Source organism: Pseudorca crassidens, chromosome 8, assembly GCF_039906515.1.
Source record: "Pseudorca crassidens isolate mPseCra1 chromosome 8, mPseCra1.hap1, whole genome shotgun sequence".
Classification (NCBI taxonomy): Eukaryota; Metazoa; Chordata; class Mammalia; order Artiodactyla; family Delphinidae; genus Pseudorca; species Pseudorca crassidens.
This window is the reverse complement of record NC_090303.1, coordinates 51,271,305-51,283,395: the sequence shown is the minus strand read 5'-3', so window position 1 is coordinate 51,283,395 and position 12,091 is coordinate 51,271,305. Positions and strand designations below refer to the sequence as shown.

The window sequence follows — 12,091 nt, the reverse complement described above, 5'->3', positions numbered from 1 at the left end:
AGACAAAGATTTTATATATATATATATATATATATATATATATATATATTTATTTATTTATTTTTGGCTGCGTTGGGTCTTCGTTGCTGCGCACGGGCTTTCTCTAGTTGCGGTGAGCGGGGTCTACTCTTCGTTGCGGTGCACAGGCTTCTCATTGTGGTGGCTTCTGTTGTTGCGGAGCACGGGCTCTAGGTGCATGGGCTTCAGCAGTTGTGGCATGCGGGTTCAGTAGCTGTGGCTCATGGGCTTAGTTGCTCCTCGGCATGTGGGATCTTCCCGGACCAGGGCGTGAACCCGTGTCCCCTGCATTGGCAGGCAGATTCTTATCCACTGCGCCACCAGGGACGTCCCCAAAGATTATATTTTGATTTACTATAACATTATTAAAGAAAGTTCAAACCTGAAGATGCTTTTCTCACTTCAATGGATTGTTTACTCAATATTGTCAAAATCCTAAATGTTGTGCTACATTTTTAACCTCAACATGCCAGTAAAAGCCATGATGATAGTGGCCAATTTTTGTTCAGGTACAAAAGGAACATTGTACCCGAACATTGTACCATTGTGAGTCTCTTTTTTTCCTGGATGGTAACACTTTTAAATTCACAATGGGGCTTCCCCGGTGGTGCAGTGGTTAAGAATCCGCCTGCCAATGCAGGGGACACGGGTTCAATCCCTGCTCCAGGAAGATCCCACATGCCGCGAAGCAACTAAGCCCGTGCACCACAACTACTGAGCCCGCATGCCTAGAGCCCGTGCTCCTCAACAAGAGAAACCATTGCACTGAGAAACACACACACCGCAACGAAGAGTAGCCCCCACTCGCCGCAACTAGAGAAAGCCTGTGTGCGGCAATGAAGACCCAACGCAGCCAAAAATAAATTAATTAATTAAGAAAAAAATAAGTTCACAATGGACTATTTTGGCTTTTTTTTTTTTTTACTACCTTTGTGTGTAAGAACCAGTAAGAACTAGAGTGGTCAGATAGAATAAGTAGTTTTGCATGATATATACAATCCTGGGAAGACTTCAGAAAATGAATTTTAATCTATTAAATTTTAGTTTCGATTGCAGAGGCTACTTTTGAAAAACCTTGCCATAAGCCCATCTGCAAAGTACTTGATTGTTTATCTATTTTACACATTAGTTTTTTTTAACTTAGTTTTTTTTAACTTGCACAGTTTTAGTTTTTTTAACTTACAAAGTTTTTTTTAACTTACACATTCTTTTAGAACACAAAGTCTAGTTTTTACTATAACTCATTAAAAATTTTCCTCAATTTAAGTTATTACTGATAGATTAGTTGTTTAACATTAAAAGTGGTTGTGACTAGAACCACCATCTTTGAGCTCTAGCCCACTCAGACAACACCCAACCAACCAACTCCTTGACAGTCATGCATCTGAGTAAAAGCAGTGAAATCTTCTTTTTTCAGAATATCATTTAAATATAAACACAGGATTTAGCAATGAAACTGATTAATAAAACAAGTTTTGTTCCTGACACTGAAATTTCAAAATGGATGCAGATACAGGCTGTAGTGACACCTTTCAGGAAAGCCGATGTTTGGGGGGAAGCATCCCTTTCTCAGTCTCACTCAGTATCCCCGCCCAAGCCAGCCTCTCTCTACCTCCTCTACTCAGAAACCTCTTATTTCATCACACACACACACACACACACACACACACACACACACTACAAACACTCACAGAGCAATATCACATGCCTGTGTCTTGCTACCTTAAGTGCTACAGCAAATATTACAATGTTATTCTTTTTAAAATCAATGGCAAACCCATGGGGACACTATCACATGATAGCTACTATATTAGAGGCAAATCAAAGATACACAGAGGAAGTGCCTAACTTTATCCTAGAGAGTCAGGCCGACTTCTGGGAGGAAGTGGCATTTGCCCTGAGTCTTGAAGATTGAGTAGGAGTTTGTTAGGCTGAAAAGGGGAAAGGCAGGGTAAGCAGAGAGAAGATCTAATGGCCTAGAGGTACAAAATCTAATGGCATATTCCTTCAAGCAAGAGGAAGGAGGTCTGGAGTGGCAAGAGCATGGGTGTGTGTGGGTGGGTTTGAGGTGGGGGGGGCGGGAGGGGATGGAGAGAAAGGTGAGGAACAGACTGCTGCAACCCACAGCTCAGAGTACAGAGACTTTTTAACCTGTGGGCAATGGGGAGTCAGCAGCAATTTTTACTTCTTCTTCATCTCCCCCAGCCGGCTGGTTTCCCACGGTTGGTCCGTGCTACAAGGCCCCTCCCACAGCTCCTTTCAATAAGCCAGTCTTGTCTTTCCAGGAAAAAGAAAATCTGCTTTTCTGACGAGCTGTACCCCTCATCTTTCATCCACTCTGGAAAAATGGGATTTTATAGTCCAGTAAAGACATTTTCATGAGGATATATGAAGACCCTCATTTCTGGAACTTATTTCATATTCTTCATAGGAACTTTTTCCATTCTTTAGAAAGTTTTAGTTGTAATTTTTCTCATCTGCTTTTTCTAAACTAGTAAAAGCTAGTTTTCTGGAACTAGGTTACAGACCAACTTTGGCCCATTTAACAAGGTCAGACTGTTTATTCTTGACAGAATTCTTTCCCACTGTAAAAAGGTACTTTTAAATGCCACATTCCAAGAGCAGTGCCAGTAAGCCACTGAAGCATATTTTCCCACAAGAACTGATACCATGTGCGGTCCCCACCTCACTGAAATCATCCAGCGTTACATAAGGTGCAGATAGCCGTAGCATCACCGTGGAATCTATCAACAGTGTTCAGAAAACATGTCCATACATTTCAAAGCATCGTGACCTTTAAAAAGTAATTCATCAAAATAAAAATGGTAAAGAAGAAAGGGAAGGATAGCTTTAGAAATTAAAAAAAAAAATTGTTAAATGGCTGAAGAGAAATCTTGTAACTTTATGTTAGTACCCAAACCTAGAAGCAGTAGAGATTTTTCTCCTTTATTTTGGGGTTTTTATGGTTGAGTTGTTAAATTTACAGACCAACTTTTAGATGCTGCCAGCCTTCAAAATAAATATAAGAGCAGTGCTAAAGTAAATTTTCCTACACTTTCCCCTTCCTTCTTTTGGATGTTTCCCTGAGACCTGAAGGTAGATTATTCCTCCAAAGCCAACTGTAAATTTTAACATTCAAATTTATGAGGGACTTAAAAATCATAAGTATTCTTACAGATGTTGGGTGCCACAATGTTACTCACCCTGTGTTTCAATCCCTAGAGAAAAGGAAAACAGAAAGTGGTAGCAGCAAGAGGAATTGTTCAGCAGCCCAAAGAGCATCACTGAGAAACACATTTGAAATATCAGCAATAAAGTCAATACAATATGAAAGAAAATCCAGCATGACAAAGCAATCGTATAAAAGTCTGAGCTGAACTTTTGGAGAGACCTATACAGATTAAGAAAAACATGGGGCTTCCCTGGTGGCGCAGTGGTTGAGAGTCCGCCTGCCGATGCAGGGGACACAGGTTCGTGCCCCGGTCCGGGAAGATCCCACATGCCGCGGGGCGGCTGGGCCCGTGAGCCATGGCCGCTTAGCCTGTGCGTCCGGAGCCTGTGCTCCACGACGGGAGAGGCCACAACAGTGAGAGGCCCGCGTACCGCAAAAAAAAAAAAAAAGGAAGAAAGAAAAACATGTACTTGATCTTCTCAAGAACCCAAGTGGACTAAATAAAATGACTAAAAGAAACAATAATGCAGACATTTTCAACCTTTTCCTGTGACACTACGGTTCCTTCAAAGATCCCTAAAGGTCTTAATTTTTAATTTAAACATACCACATAGAAAATCTAAGTGCACAAGTTGGGGAGGTGTAGGAAGGCTTGTCATCTCGAATAAGTAGGGATGAAGAACAATAATTATCTGAAGGTTAGGACTGGCTGCCCAGACAGATATTCGAAGTGTAACTGTTACTCCCTCAGAGCTCCAGTTACTATCAGGGAATGATGCTGTGGGCAACTAGCAAGATTTAGGTGAAAGCTGAATCTCAAACAAACAAACAAACAAACAAACAAATCTTTAGATGCTTATCACTGATGATGCAATGACCCCCAGCAGCAACATGGAAAAAGCAGAGTTGGAAATTCATTCATTTGTGAAAGTAGGGAGTTGTGAAAGAACTTAAAGAGTAGTGAGAAATCTGATGGTGTTAGATGATACGGAATATGCCTTTATGTGTATGGGGGTGATTTCTGGGTGGGAGTGAGAGTACAGAGGGGCAGGTTGGGGCTACACTGCAAAACCCTCTCTGCATACCATGCTACAGAGTTGGAATTCATTCTTTAGGCACTGGAGAATCACGAGGATTCGTTTCATTCATTCACCATGTATTTATCAAGTGCCTACCATGTGCCAGAAAGGCACTGTGGGAAACACAAAAGTAGTACAACCCTGGAGTTGTGCAAATAAAAATGGCTATGGCCAATGTAACAGAATTTCAATGACACATCTCAACTCAGGAACTCGCACTAGGAGACTAGCGAAGCCCAAGCAAAATGAAGATACTGCCACCTTTCCCTTCCATACAAGGAAGTAAGCAGTGACACCTGTAAAACACAAGAAGCGCACACATCCCAAGAATTAAAGAGGATGTAAAAATCCAAGTTATAGAGACATTGTTTTATATTCAATTCCAAGGACTGTGTCTCATACTCCATTGACTGGACCTAACGGGACACGAGTTAAGGAAATTTAGGGGAGACAAAATTATCTCCTTAAACAGTTTGACAGACTAGTCCCTGACCAAGCACAGAAGGCATATTCCCATAAGAATGTTAAGTGGAAGAGGCAACAAAAGTTTTTCCATCTTCTGCATCTCTGAGAAACCCTTCGGCTGCAAAACTTCTTTAAAGCATTTGGTCTCGTCAACCTTAAGACAATAGTTGGTCTTTACACTCAAACTTGGCCTCAAGCTTCTGAAATTTGAATGGCATCACACAGGGTGTCTGTAGGATGGAATGTAAACAACCAGGTGACAACCAGACCCTGTCTATACCATACCTTGGTAGGACATTAGCTGGCTGAACAGACGTATGGAGGAAGAAAAGAACATCCCGTCCTTTCTCTGAGTAAAACATCCTCCAGGCAGTAACGATACAGTTAAACTGTTTTTGTCCAGAACTGATTCTCAACAGTGACAACTCAGGAAGGAGCTAGAATTAGGTGAGTCAAATGAATGACTATCTTTTATAAACAAGAAAAGCAGTTGTTTGATGAACTTCACAAGTATACTTGGAGCAATTAAATACCCACCCCCACGCGCGTGCACACACACACACACGCACACACGTGCGCACCTACAGCAGCATCCTGTACTGCATGGAATACATTCTCTTTCTACATGGAAGCAATGCTCACAGTGGTCAAGAGCATTTGCCTTTACTGCAGAGGCAGAGCCAACCTATCAGATGGCAACTCAAAATGTGTTTTACTGCCACTGAGAATGCGTAACGGAGAATCTGGATGGGTTTTCATGTTTGTCTTGGCTCTGGCATTTTCCACGTACCCAGTCCTGGGAATCCTAAAGAAAACGTGTCCTGTTCCCAGCCCTGTGCACTGCCCCATTGTGCTCTACTTCCCTCACTGGTGAAAGTGAAAACGAAACCGGCACAAACACTCCATTGTTAACTATGAAATATGTACTGGCAACTGGAAGTTTTCACAAAACAGACCTGGTTGTGTCATGGCAAGGAGAGGTCGAGTGGGAAGGGAGTTACAGGAGCCTTTTTCGGCTTCTGAGGTGTGTCCTGCACTTTCACTGAGGTGCTGAGGCGACAGGGCTTTGGGTTTTTTCCATTATACTCGGTTCATGCTCTTGGTTTGATTTACTCAGTACTCACTGGCAGCCTTTGCAGGCTTCTGTGGGAGCAACTCGGCTGCCCAAGCCGGGGCACAAACCCTGCCAGGTCCCCACAGTAAATACAACACGCACGAAGAGGAAACAAGCATAAACAATTTATTTTCTCCTGTAAAAGATGACATTGTTCTCTGATCTCTGGTCCTGCTTCACTTTGTCAACTTGGTGGTGCCAACTGGGTGCTGTAAAATGAACTATTCCAAACAGAAACAGAGAAAATAAGCACAGACTGCATGATGTGCACATCCGTGGGGCCCACATCCAGGCGGGTTCTGAGCGAAGGGGGCTGGTGACCTCTCTGAGCATCTCACATACCGGTGTGGGTGAGCAGGGAGGGCTTCCCTGACCCCCAGCCCACGAGGGCTTCGGAGTCACAGGGCCTCATAGAACTCTGTCCCTTTCCTTTATTGCACTTGTCTCTGTTTCTAACTATACATTTCTTTGTGTGACTGTTTGATTAAGATCTGTTTCCCCATTGTGATTATGAGCTCCATGAGAGCAGAGACCTTGTCCGCTTCTATTCACCATGGTCCCTCAGGTTCACTGACAGTGCTTGGCTCATGGAAAGTGATCAATATTTGTTGACTGACTGCCACAACTCCATTTCATTAATTTTCTACCCCAGGATTATCAAAAAGTTTCTGAATCCACAAGGTTTCTTTAATGTTTATTAAACGCTACCAATGCTGGCATTCGAAGAGGAAACCATCTATTGCCAGAGGCATAAGGAGAGGATGTAAGCAATTTTTTTTTTTTTTTTTTTTGCGGTATGCACGCCTCTCACTGTTGTGGCCTCTCCCGTTGCAGAGCACAGGCTCCGGATGGATGCGCAGGCTCAGCGGCCATGGCTCACGGGCCCAGCCACTCCGCGGCATGTGGGATCTTCCCGCACCGGGGCACGAACCCGTGTCCCCTGCATTGGCAGGCGGACTCTCAACCACTGCGCCACCAGGGAAGCCCAGCAATTTGTTTTTTTGTGATTCTTGTGGTACTAAATAAATGAGTGATGTTAAATAAGGCAATTTGGGGAATCTTATCAGTTCCATATAAAAAAATCCCTGAGTGAACTTTTGTAATTTGTAGAGATGTCAAAAGTCTTTCCATGCTCACTATTTACTTGTTATCTTTTGATTATTTCTACAGAGTGGAAAATGTTTTCATATGAAGACGTAAGTCTTGTAATAGGAAAGATAATATGGAAAAAAAGAACTTTGGCGAAGGAGAATGTAATTCACTTAGTGAGAATTTTACTAAGTCACTGAAAAGACAGGAGAATATTCTCTCTCTTTCATTATGGTACAAAGTGGATTTTTTCTCCAAACTGTGTGTTAGGCACAGGCATTTGGAGGAAAAATGCTAATTCTCTCCTTTGTCTAATGATTGTATAAAGGCCCTCCAAAAAAACACTGAAAAGTCACTGTAATACTGTTCACTGCAGAACACAAATTGGTTTACGGCAGGCCAATCCTGGACTTCATCCCAGCATGTGAAGTTGCTGAGGCCCCAAAAGGAATGACCTCATTTTAAGGTACAGCCTCCTCTCTATCCACAGGTGGCTTCACGGTGGCTGTCCTGGGGAGTGACTGGTTCTAACTGCACGGGCGTTGGCAATTACATCTGGATATAAAAACGTCAACCCCAGCACTGCTCTGAACGGCCCCCAAAGTGGTCTCATGTCACACAGTGAGCATAGCACGATGCGTGCGCTGTCGTGAACAGGCACTTGGATGATTTTAAGGGAGCAGATACACACAGAAGTGAATCAAGAGAACACTTGATTTTTCCTAAGCAATGATACATTTACAAGAGGTTTCAGTATTCACAACTGTGGCAAAAGAAGTTTTATTCTGAGGTCTACATAAATAACAAGTTAACCAGGAGGTACAAGTTCATGCCTCAGTGTTCCCCACTGTGTCAAAATATGACATGAGCTAGTTGTTTTTTAATTACAATTTTAACAAGACTTAAAACATGTTTCAAAAAATGGATTGTTGAATATTTGTGGAATCTCTGCATACCCTTTGTAGAACCCAAGAGGTCTACAGAACCTAGTTTGATACCCTCTAAAGTATTGGATCCCACCGTGGGGAGAAGAGGAAGGGAGAGGGGATGATGGGCGAGAGCCAGAATATAAACATTAGTACTCTCCAAGCCATTTATAATCTATTTGGTGAATTCCGACTTAACCTGGTTACAAACTGCTCGTCTGAGTCTCAGTTTCCCCACTTTCAAAATGAGATGGTTGATAAGGAGTTCCCAAACCACCAAATCCAATGGCAACAGTATCACCCTACATGCTGTATGGGTCAGTTCAGGAAAAAAAAAAAAAATAGGGATTTTTCATCATAACCAGAGAAGTTAAGACCTGCTCTCTCCCTGAGCTGCTGTTCATAGGGCTTCATGATGATCAGAGTCATCGTCGGGCTGCTAGTGATGGGCCAGGCTCTGCTTCTACGACTCGCCCTGTCAGACGCGGGTGTGTGATTGGGTATGACCCAACCTGCCCGCTCAGAGGTTGGGCTCTACTTCCCTTTCATATTGACAGACAAAAATGAGCTGCACTACACACTGCATCCAACGCGGGAAGTTCTTAGAAATGTTGACTTGAGAATGACTTTCAATACAATTTTAGTTAGTTGTATAGTCATTCTATTGAATAAGCATACAGAGGCAGACCTCAGAGATATCGTGGGTTGGGTACCAGACCACACAATAAAGCGAATATGGCAATAAAGCGAGTCCCATGAATTTCTTGGTTTCCAGTGCCTATAAAAGTTGTGTTTACACTATACTATAGTCTATTAAGTATGCAATAGCATTATGTCTTAAAAAATGTACATGCCTTACTTAAATAATACTTTATTGCTAAAAAATTCAGCAGCACATAATCTTTTTGAAATAGTAACATCGAAGATCTCTAATCACAGATCACCACAATACATATAATAATGAAAAAGTTTGAAATACTGCTAGAATTACCAAAATGTGACACAGAAGCATTAAATGAGCAAGTGTTGTTGGAAAATGGCGCCATGATGCAGGGTTGCCACAAAACGTCAATTTGTAAAAAATGCAGTGTCTGCTAAATGCAATAAAATGGAGCGCAATAAAACGAAGTATGCCTGTATTCTTGAAATGCATCTGCCATGAAGATTATATATAATCACATTGGTCATGTTCGTACATGTCACTTACGTGCAATGGAAAGAAGCTCCCTCTAACCTGTTCTCTGGTTCTCCACAAATGTAGTTATTTCAATACAGGTCACAGAAGTTGATTTTCAGGGTTTCACAGAAACTCTTCTGATAAGTAGAACCCATGCCAGGCATTGAGTAACAGGCCCCACTTCTCTTCACATCCCCAGCTCCTCCCTGCAGGACAAGGGGCCTCACGCGGTGTTTACGGCCACCCCAGTCTGTGTGTCCCCATTCTGTCCGATGTCTGCAAACTGCTGCCCCTTATGCATGGGGTGAGGACACAGGTGGCCCAATCTGCCGTTAGGAGGAAAGACTGAGAAAAGCCCGTGCAGTTCCCATTCAGTCAGGGAATTCCAATGCCCTGAGTGCGGCTGGGTCTCAGGCACCCTGGATTCTGTGCCCCATCAAGGGAGGCAAGGCAGGAGCAGGGCCAGCGCAGGCTCCTCTAAGGCATGAAACCCAGGCCAGGGGCCCGTCCCGCCTGGGTCTAAGGCATTCACTGTAGCCATCCACATCTTGATTCTACACCCTTGAGAGAAATAGGTATAAACAACCCTTCCTCTCCAGGGGTACATGCGCACTCTGACTGTATACTGAGCAGCAAGAACCCAATACTCCCTAAGGACACCTGAAGGTCATGCAGGAGGCACCCAGTTAACGGCACTTAGCCCTCCCTTATCAGATGAAGACAAGCCGAGTCATTTGGCCCTATGTTATACCAACTACAGCCACAACTAGAGTCCGGACTTATGATGACTGTCCTAAATTAATTTCTACCCCAAAGGCCAACTCTTTCAAGGAGCTTACAGTCTGATAAAACCCCTACATAACTACAAACAAGATAGAAAGCAGTATTATGAAAGACATTAATAAGACGTTACTCTGGAAACAATGAGGGAGGACGGGGGTGATTAATTTCTGCAGGGGGTACCAGAATGGGACATTTGAGTCAGGCTTTGGAAGGTAAGTATTATATTATTAGCATTTCTCCTGGCTGCAAAATGTCAGTTTCGAATCAGTTAACTTGTAAATTTCTTTAACATTCCACAAATCAAGTTGATTCCCAGTTCCTGTATGACATAACTCACTAAAAAATGTGTATTTCCAGGAAGTGGAGTGTAGTCTTTTTCTCTTCAAGAAATACAAAAAATAAATACCAGTTCAGTCTGAAAAAACTGATCCCAGGCCTTTATGTGTCACTGTGTGTACATAAACCAATGTATCACTATAGAAATGGATTTTTCCTTAAAAAGAAAAATAAACAGTGGGAAAAAATTTTAATGCGGTACCCTACAGGAATCATATTCTTTATTATTGACATTAAGTTCCAACTATGACTCTTTCAAATAAAGTCTGAATTTGTTCCAGTGTCTTTCCCAGTTGCTAATATTTTTTACTTTATGTCACATAAGAAATACAGAGTATGCAATACAAACTACATACTGAAAAATCAGGTATTTACGACTGCCTTTCCCCTTTTCTGTATGAAATCATTTGTCTCCATTTTCCTGTCTGAACATAGCAACTTTCAGCAAGAATGGAATGTTAATTGGTGTTACGCACAAGCTGGGCTATCATTCCTCAAATTTAATAATAAGAAAAAAAAAACAACCCAACTGGGTTTCCTGTTTTTATTTATGGTTTTCAGTGCCCAGTTGTGGGGGATCAAAATACAGTGTCTCAGTTACGGCTCATCCTTCCCTCAATTAATGTACCAAAGGAGACTGGTTCCTTCCATCTGCTCCCCTGATGACTGTCCGGATCGCAAAGCCTATTCAAGCTTCTCCCCAGGGCCCTGAAACAACATACGAAACTACTTCCTAGGGAAGCTCTAGCCTACCTCACCCTTCCCACTGGGGAAACACACAGACTCAGCCCTTTCTGGTGTGATTATATAAGAACACAAGGGCTCACTTGACCCAGCCCAAATTGGAGACTTATCCTTTAAACACCGTCTCGTGTCCTGTCTTCTCAAAAGTGACGGTGTATGTTGGGCAAAGAGGAAACAAGAATGATTTATCTTTCAACAATAGTGACACATTCTAAGGAATCCTCTGTAAAAATTCTGATGCCCTAGGTAAAGTATATAATGTTGGGAAAGTATGTGATCTTACACATCCAGGTTCTAGTATCTGTATTTCCAGGGTGAGGAAGCAGAACACTTTTGCAAATTGAATGTTTTTCTAAGGCAAGTTACCTCTCTTAGAGAATTTCCAACTCCCCTCCTGAATTTCTACTTCTCATCTGAGGCATTACTGGAATTTGGGGAAACAATTCTTTGTTGCGCAGAATATTAGCCTCCTTGCGGCCACCACCATTCCCCAAGTTGTTATGATGACCAAAGATGCCGTCGCACATTTCTCAACAATGTTTCCCCCTCCCCCCAGGGCAGTGCTGCCCTTAACTGAGAACCACTTTGAGGCTAAAGATGGACTATATGTAGAAAATGGCATACTGACCCAAGAAGATTCTTTTACTTAAGGCTTAATATAATGCTTTGAGGGCAATGTTTGTAGGCTTCATGGAATCAAAGGGATTCTCCATATCAACCTCCTGCCCCAAATAAGTAGCACAGCAAAGGAACATGACTTGGCTTTAAAAATAAATCTATGCGTGAATTCACTGCATGGAAAACAGGTCCTTCAAAGACAAGGGATATTAATGCCTGCTTCCAGGCTCCTCTTTGTATATTTCAGGTGCAGAATTTCATGAAAATTCATCTCAGAAACAATGAACTATAAGGAGAAATAGAAGCTAACCAGAGCGAGTAGCTAGTATGGTTTTGTGTCTGAATGAGAAAAAAAACAGAATAACTGTCATTCTTTGCCAAAATAGAGCCTTTGGGTTTACTCTTCGTAGTTTGGCTTGGATGAAGCCTTCACCCGGCAGGGTGGTGCTACTTGTTCACAGATCATCCAAGTTCACTGTAAATTTAATTTCTTAAATTAAAGAAATTTTAATTTCTTAATTAAATTAAGAACACACCACAGCTTCACAGGAGTGTTTTCACACACCTGTG

At 42.3% G+C, this 12,091-nt stretch overlaps 1 protein-coding gene across 4 annotated transcripts in view; it reads right to left on the bottom strand.

Annotated features, from left to right (window-relative positions):
- CDK6 (cyclin dependent kinase 6) overlaps positions 1 to 12,091 on the bottom strand; it is a 233,256-nt gene that overhangs the window by 110,082 nt on the left and 111,083 nt on the right. The window lies entirely within an intron of this gene.